The 9,382-nt window shown below is 36.8% G+C and overlaps 1 pseudogene; it reads left to right on the forward strand.

Annotated features, from left to right (window-relative positions):
* LOC109210750 overlaps nt 1-9,382 on the forward strand; it is a 43,165-nt pseudogene that overhangs the window by 31,513 nt on the left and 2,270 nt on the right.

Consider the following 9,382-nt stretch of genomic DNA (forward strand, 5'->3'; position numbering starts at 1 on the left):
TTACAAATGTTCTAATAGATCTCTTTATGAGACGCCTAGATGGTGCACTCTAAAATAGTGTAGCCAGATATGAGTACTACAAAGACATGCACTATTAGCCTTGAAGGGAAAAATATTACCTTAGTGTGGCTCCCGCCCCCAGTAAAGAAAGAATGTTAGGAAATTGAAAGAGCCAATGGATGGAGCAAGGGGAGCCAAAAGTAAAAGAATGTTTTGTTCGAGTTTTTAGAGTAAAAGCAGTGACATAGATAATTAGCGGGAGATAAGAAGAGAGTTAATGAAATATTATGAGTAAGATCTGATACATGGAGGACAACAATGGAAAATAAAAATAAAATGAAATGACAGTATTACATAGTCGATAATTCAGGAAAAAAAAAGGAAGTAAGGGTTCCTGTCCGGGAGGTTATTGATAAATAAGGAGCCGGTGCAAGAGGTAAGTTAGACAAAGTAAATAACCCAAGAAAGATTACGAGGAATATTGATATGAGAATGGGCCAACGAGTAGTTAGTAATTGGTCGGAAAGATCCCAGTTATGGCTAAACAGGAGGTTACAGACGAGTCATTGGTTCGTGTAAGATAAACATAGTAGAACCCAACATGGATAATTCAGCTCGAAGATATCATTATGATAGATGTGATATATTCAAACAAGAGTCGGGGTAGTTAAANGCAGGATTGGAGTATTTACTTTCATGTCTTCTTTTATTCTGTAGTATAGAAAACATTGAGCTAATTAAATATAGTGAATCCAATTCCAAGTCAGCAGGTTATAAGCAAATTTTTCTCACTTCGAGCTCATAAACATACCTGGAAATCAAGAGCAAAAGCAAAAATGGAATAAGGATTTCAGCATAAGCAGAAAAGTGAGCAAAGCAGCAAGTCAACAGTAATGTTCAGCCTCTTTAGACCATCTTTATACCCAGAAGTCCATAAATCCCACGAAAGCTTTAAGTTCTTACTAAAAGAGAAATCAGGGAACAATTCCAACCAATTTTTAATGAAATTAATGCAGAAACTTTTGTGTATTTTCTAGGGTCTGAAATCTTTGATTTGTCTGTGAAGGAAATGGTCTATATATAGCCCTTAAGAGTGCCATGTGCTGCAGAAACAGAATGGAAATTATTCCCTCACACAACATCTTTTTTTTAACAGAATTGGGACAGCTGGCAGCTTTTGATTGGTTTCAGCATTGGTGCTGGCCAAAATTGAGCCAGCTGTCCCGAATTCTAGAAGTTTCTCATATGAAAATCCTCTTTCCTATTCCCAAATTAACCTTCTAAGTTTTCATTTGTTCACTTAAGACCTAGGAGTTTCTAACAACTTACAAATCATGGTAAACAAAATCAGAGCAAGAAAACATTGGAAACAAATCAAATAATAAACAGAAATGCAATTGAACCGAGGGTATTGAATATCCGAAAATCTGGACTAATCCTAAACACAGCTTAACTATGAGAGTCATGGGTTCTCCCTAAGTACTACAACAAAAGACTAGCTGAAGAAATAAGGAAGGAGGCTTCAACCTAACACAACGACCTAAAGAGGAAATGATCGTGTAATAACAGTCTCGCAACAACATTGTAAGCACTCCAAAGGAAAGTGGCACCTATAATGGATAATGAACGGGAAGTAAAATCATAAGTGATATCCAGGATCATATCCGTTGTATGGAATTTCAAATATGTGGGCACTAAGATAAGCTAAGTACGGATGCAACAAGGGGGAAAAAGATCAGTAAAAGTAATACCTTACATTTAAAGAAAGCTGAGATGGAATGAAAGGAATTATTCGATCAATGATCCAGAGTTGGTTACGTTATGACGTACTTAAGGGTTCGGAGTTTTATACATCCAGTATATACAGCCGTAGAAGATTCTGGTATACGTTAAGAGAAAGAATTGAGACCAGTGCATAGACCAAGGATTGAATTGTTAGAATATTGTATCATGGAAATTCCAAAACGCCCATGAAAGGCTAAGGTAATAACCGATACCATGAGCCACAGATCGGAAGATAGCTTAAGCCTACAAAAAGGCTGATCAGAAGAAAGAGGAAACTAAAGAATTACATCACCTAAGTAAGTCAGGAGTCTGATTATTGGACCTAGAAAAAATTATAGAAGTTGTGCTGGAGAACATGACAGAATCACTCTTAATATCAGATGTTCAAGAGAAATAACACAACAACCATAATCTATAATGACTCTACAAGGAAGCCAATTAGAAGAAGTACCAGCCTCATAAGAAGTCAGTACGAGCTCCCACCGGATTGTGTATGTACCAGAGGTGCGAGTAATATAATAGAGCTTCATGTTATGGACGTGAATTACACCTAGGTGGAAGAGAGGTTATGAAGGAGATAAACGATATGATACGAGATTTTAAGTAAGATAAAAGTGAACAACGTACGAGATACTCAAATGCAAGAAGTTATGAATAGTCCATATTTTGGATAGAAAGCTATAAACACGGAAGTCCAATAAACATGAATGATAGTGGCATCATCGGCGGCATGTTTTCCAGCCTATGGTTTCTAAGTACTGAGAGATCTAGTTAAGAGAGTAGAGAAAAGTTGGAGACGATGTGATGTCTCGCTTAACGTTCCAGAATAACATAAGGAAATCTATGGTACACAAGTCAAGGTATGTGAAAGAGGCCTAAAGGGGGGGAATGCCCTAGCATTTGGATTTACTCACAGAACAGTTACCATGATGGAAAGAAGAGTACAAAGTATTCAGGAGACATAAGTTACGAAAATGATAAGTGCACCAGTCAACATTCGAGGACGAATGTTCCAAAGGGGGGAATGATGTTACACCCCAGGTTTTCGTGCGTGAAAGTACGCCATAAATAAAGTAATGAAAGTCCAAAAATGAGATATTATATTTTGCATTTTCGTACGTTAAAGCGTCGTCATACGTTAAAGCCTCGTCGTGAGATTAATCGACGTAAATTTGGGAATGAGATTTATTTTGGGATTATAAGTATTACGTTATTTATATCAAGCGATAAATAAGTGTTATGAAGGATAAAGGGGTACACGAATTAAAGAAAACGAGTTTCGTTGAAAATGGACAAATTGAAATAAAATACGGGTCAAGCGATAATACTCGGTATTTATGGACTAGTACCATACAAGGTACCACAGGACCAAAATAGTAAGGTGTATAAGGTATGTGAAAAGTGAGTAATATTTCAAGTAAGTGGGAATAATTCTCAATTATGCAGGTAATTAATTAATTACCGGGTAACAGAACATTACCCAGTCAACTAATAAGTGGATAAATTATTAAACTAACCCCACCCCACGTGGAAATAAGCCACAAGATTTGGAAAATGACTAAGTAGTCAATTTGCCAAGTGGCTAATGTGGTCATAACTTAATTCTGATAAGATTTTCAAATCTTATCCTTAGAAAGAATGCCTTGTAAAGGCTTTAAAGCCCCAAAAATTCAGCCTTCGGCTTAGAAGCCAAAAGACGTTAGGCAGAAACATTTTCCTTCATTAACAGTCAAATAACATTTGCATTCTTTGGTTTTAAAGAACCAAAAACATGAAAGCAGAATCATTTTGGTTCATCAAATTCAATTTTTAGCCAACGTTTCAATTTCAAAGAGCTAACAATTTTGTTCTGAATCTCGATAATTTATATAAAGCAGACTTTAACGCTAAAGCCATTGATTCCAAGCCAAAAGTTAACAAAGATAAGACTTAAAAAGTCTTACCTCTTTTCAACGTTAGGGACTTCTGCCTTGGTTTGAAACATTGGAAATCCCTTTGTTCAAAAACGTTAGAAGCTAACTACACCAAGACGTGAAAAGCAGAATAATTTCATTCCAAGAAATTCGAAGGATTCAAGCAAATCTCGTTCAACACATTTCACTGAAGCAGAAGCTTCATTTCATTCGAATAATTCCAAGAACAGGTATGTTAAGGCACTTCCTTCTTTCTTTTGGCATGATCTAATGTGAAATGAATACGCTATTTCATAATGAATCTACTCCTAGAAACTAAGGTTGTCCATGTTGTTCTTTCCGTACAAAGTTATTCGAAGAAAGTATGTATGATCCGTAAGTCCTAGTGAAGTTCATATTGAGGGAATGTATGTCCATAATGTTCTTACGTCACTCCGAAAGGTTTAGAACATGATCCCATGAGTCGAGCATGCATTATATATATATGTATCTATTTTACTCTACCGAGCCGCGCTATAGACGGCCGGGTATGGCACCTATTGTGCAACCACTGATCAGTTGGGTTTACCAAGCTCCACGTGGCCGGGTATGATTCTACCGAGCCTTATGATGGCCGAGTACGTTTTTACCGAGTCCTCTTTGAGGCCGGGTACGATATGATGATGATGATGCCCACAGAGGCGAATGTTTTTAAAAGTTTATGTATATATATGTATTATGCATTTCGTGTCGGTAGTCCCCAGTGGCACTCAGATGTTACAGGTTGTAGCTCCTCTATCTCTCTTTACATTACTGTTCTTGTCTATGCTTTCCTACCTTACATACTCGGTACTTTATTTGTACTGACGTCCCTTTTGCCTGGGGACGCTGTGTTTTATGCCCGCAGGTCCCGATTGATAGGTTTACAGTCCTCCTATTAGGCTATCAACTCAGCGAAGGTGTTGGTGCGCTCCATTTGCTTCGGAGTTGCTTGTTTGGTTAGTATGATTTAGATGTGTATTGTTTGGTATGGCGGGACTCTATCCCGACCTTTATGACATTTATGTATTCTTAGAGGCTTGTAGACATATGTCGTATACGTGAAAAATTGTACGGCCTTGTCGGCCTATGTTTGAGTTTATAAATGATTATGTTGGCCTACTAGGCCTGTATGTCACGTGTATATAATGATGTAATAAGAAAGATACGTTACGTTGGTACTCGGTTGAGTAAGGTACCGGGTGCCCGTCGCGGCCCATCGGTTTGGGTCGTGACATTATTATTATTTTTCATCAAACTTACATGTACTATTTCAATTAGTGTAGCGTTAACTAAGTGAGATATTGAAGAGAGATATATTCTATTAAAAATCTTCTTGAAGGTGTGCAAAAACATTAAAAGAGCTGAAGAAGGAGGAGAAGAGAAGAAGAAGAAGAAAACGAAGGAGGAGAAAGAGGCCTGAAATTATTTAAAAAGTGGGTACAAATTAAAACTAATTTTAAAAAGTGGGTATAGGTTAAATGGAGGCGACCAAATAGGGCACCCGTGCGATTTTTACGAGGAGTAAGAGGGTGTTTTTCTAAGCTTATAAGCTGGTCAAACTAGCTTATAAATACTTTTCGGCTTATCTACGCGTTTGGTAAAGTTAAAAGTGCTTATAAGTCAAAAATAAGCTAAAAGCCATAAGCTAGTCACCCCCAACTTATGAATTTTTAGCTTATAAGCACTTTAAGTTTGTCCAAGATTTTTACTATTTTATCCTTAAAATATTCTTTTTTAGAACAAAACTCTTACATCAATAATCACTACCTCAAGTTGTTTCAAACCCCCCCCCCCACGCGCGCGCGCCTCTTCAAGTCTGCAATTCTTATTGACTCTTTAAGATAAGGAAATTCTCTATTCCTTTGCATATTTGTATCTATGTGAATGTGTATTAATTTTTGAACTGCATGTAATAAATGAGGACATACCAAATTTTTGGTGCAATTGCTGCTAAGTGTTGTGTTGATGAAGATGGTGTTTATTTCTCTTCAAATATTTATTTAGGCGTTTATTTTTTACTTAGAAACTTTTGCAATTTATTAATTATTATAACTTATGATTATATGGTTATCGTAAAATAAATTTTATTTATCATAAAAGTTTTTTTTATCTAAGCACAGTTGTATTTAAAATAAAATAACCAATAGAATATTTTGTATTTAAATAGATCTGGAATCTAAAATTTTGAAGAAATTATGCCATTATAAGTGTAAACAACTCTAAGGTTATTTAAGTCGTTTTAACAGAAAAAGAGCTTATCAGCACTTTTTTTCAAATACTGTAGCAACTTATTATCAATTTCAGCACTTGTATCTAAACACGTAACTGTATATTTATTAAATCAGTTTCAGCACTTAACTGTGCTTTTCAACACCTAATACTTCCAATCAGCTAATTCAAACTGGCTCTAAATTGTATTTCGCTATTTATGCTAGTAACTGATAAAACACCGCAAAAGAGAATAGCGGCTAAAAGTAAAATATGTTTTCTCTAATGAAACATGCGACATCCATCGTTTCTATTTGTTTAAAATATTTGATTGATCGATACTCTTGCTCCATTTAAAAAACTTGATCAGCTTAACTTACTTTTTAAATTAATTTTAAATCTATTAAACAAATCGTAAAGATAATACTATGAGTTAAAAGCGAATTCTATCAAAATGGTAATTTATAAAAAGGATGTTAGGGGTAATTAAGATTTACTGTAATAAATAATGATGAGAAGAGCCTTGGAGCAACAAAATCAAATTGTTTCCGTGTGACCTATAGGTTACGGGTTCGGGTTCGGGTTCCCCAACAGTCATTTCTGAATTTGACCGTTGGCAACGGTCCAAAAAATTATTAAAAAAATGAATAAAAAAATAAAAATAAAAATTTATAACGGATACCGGGCTGCAGCCCGTTAACGGCTTAGCGGGCTTAGCGGTTCCGGTGCACCGGTATCCAAAATGTGTTCGTCTAACCCCCCCCCCCCCGAAACCCGCCCCAGCCCGCCCCTAAATGCTACAGTAACGTGCTGACCTGGGCCGAAGCGGGTTGAAAATAGGTCTGCCCGGCCTGATTAACAGACTTAGGTTAGAGTAATGACTATGCAAATTAGATTCTCAAAGTAGCCCACATTCAAATGATCCATCACTTAATGGCTTAAATTTCACTAGTTTTTTTACTTTTTATGATAGTGATACGCATTCTGATGTACGTGCTATCTCCCACCAACACAGGCACTCGGCAACTCTCCTCACCAAAGCTTAGGCAAATGGGAAGAAGTCACCTAGTGAATTTTGACTCCGCTCGTATTTGAACTTGAGACCTCATACTTCATTGACCTCCAAGGCATACCCTTAGGTTCTAAATTCTACTTGAATTTTAACTTTTTACATGGAAACTTAAGCTAGATGTTAAATGTGACACCATCCTTCTTCTAAAAGTACATGTAGCTCACGTACTGTTTCTCGTTATTCTTGTTGGTAAGGAAATATTTTGTGATCCATACTTTGGCGAAAGAAGATAAATAAACATGTGTTTCTAACAATACGAATAATAATCTTGAAGTTTTTTTTTAACGTCCAAGGGAGAAAAGAAAAAGTTGTGCATATTCCAACATCAACTGAAATAAAAGTCAGGCATTTTCTGACCTTTATCATTTGTGAAAATCAGCTTCGAAAAGATCATATTCCGGAGACCCGAAGAATATTCAAATTTTAGCTCAGGATCAATTCATGCAGTTGTTTTTGAGGTGGATGATCGAGAGACAATTGGGGGCTCTGCCTATGGGGGCAAAGAGCTGTTTGTTGCACAGCAGATCTTGCAAAACTGGGAGTTTGTACACAAGGGGAAATAATTCACCGCCCATCTACTGATAATCCTCATTGGCCTCAAGTATTTGGTGCCTCGTTTTGGCATTGATAAGCTTGAAGCAAAACTGCAGCCTAGAACAATACATATTACGAAAACAGGAATGTATAATGTATATTTTATGCACTGTGACCAGGAAGTTGTTGTTGAAGGGAAAACCGTAAGGAAAAATCCTATTGGTTACCTACCTGGTAGGATGGCCCTACTTATGAACTTCTATGGGTTCATGTCTCTTGTTTTTGTGTTACTTGGGATCTTTTGGTTTTCGCAGTATGCAAGATTCTGGAGAGAAGTTCTTGCTTTACAAAAATGTGTTGCTCTCGTTATAACATTGGCATGTTTGAGATGGCTTTTTGGTACTTTGATTATGTTGAATTCAGCAAAACTGGAGTCAGACCGACTGAGATCACTGTATGGGTTGTCACCTTTGGTACAATAAAGCGTATAGTTTCACGTATGATTATCTTGATGGTCTCTATGAGATATGGTGACCAACGCTTGGTGGCCTTATGTTAAAGGTCCTTTTGCTAGGAGGAACTTTCTTTCTGGCATCGGAAGTGCTTGAACTGGTAGAAAATGTTGGTATTGTTAGCATTTCTCATGAAAAGCCAGGTTATTTTTTGTACTTCCCGTGGCCATCTTGGATGCTTGCTTTATCCTTTGGATATTCACTTCCCTATATGCAACATTGAATAAGCTCCAGGTACATTGGCCTATACTTTTATTTATAACTTAGTATCAATTTTCTGGTCTATAAAAGGGTTCCCATTCCACATAACACACTGATACATAAACAAATCTTCAAAGTTTTTCTCCACTTCCACTCTTGCTCTTGTTTCTTTCTCTTCTTCAACAAACCCAAAATAACAACATTTGCTTTATCTGGAAATTCTGGATGACACCACTCAAAAAATTTACAAGCTACTCGACCTTTAACCTGTGACAATGGACGAAAATTAGAGACAAGAAGAAAATATATATAACAAACCCAACAAAAATATATTAAAATTAAACCTTCTAAATAGCACTAATCTCACTATATTCATCCTTTATAGTTTCTGCATCCAAGAAATATCCTATCGGGATTAGCATTTGACCAGATATTTTTACACATGCCGGATACCCACATCTACAAAGTGTATTCATCTTTAATATGGGGTATGGTGGAGAAAAATAGGACAGAAATTTGGAAATGGGACTAAGTAATTTAACTAATAAAGAAGAAAGTCAAGAATTACAAGGAAATGTATGAACTTGAGTTTGGCTTCTGTCACGGCCCAATTCCCAAACCCGGCCGTGATGGCGCCTCTCGTAAAGACAAGGCCAGCCAGAACAACGCAAACACCTCTTTTAAAGCAAGTAATTACCATTTAAAATTCTAACACATGCGTAATATAGCAAATAGTGCGGAAATAGCGATAATAACGAGGGAAACCATCCCGACACAGCCCAAACCGGGGTGTCACAAGTCATGAGCTACTACAGAGTTTGTAATGAGTCTACGAAATAAAATGTCTGATACAATAGTCTGAAGGAACTCAAAAGACATAAAATAGGGAAGACAAGGGGCTGCGGACGTCAACAGCTACCTCGTCACTCCAACTCGCTGCCTGGTCTGCAAAGAATCAGCGCTCAGGTGCAGACTCTGCTATGCCTGTATCTGCACACATGGTGCAGGGAGTAATGTGAGTACTCCGACCCAGTGAGTAATAATAATAAATAATAACCGAAGGCATGAAAACACATAGTGCACAAGGCAATTCTATATCAGGCAGTAAATCATTTAAAGCAGTAAAACAGTAAAAA

The sequence above is a fragment of the Nicotiana attenuata genome, unplaced genomic scaffold, assembly GCF_001879085.1.
Source record: "Nicotiana attenuata strain UT unplaced genomic scaffold, NIATTr2, whole genome shotgun sequence".
Taxonomy (NCBI): Eukaryota; Viridiplantae; Streptophyta; class Magnoliopsida; order Solanales; family Solanaceae; genus Nicotiana; species Nicotiana attenuata.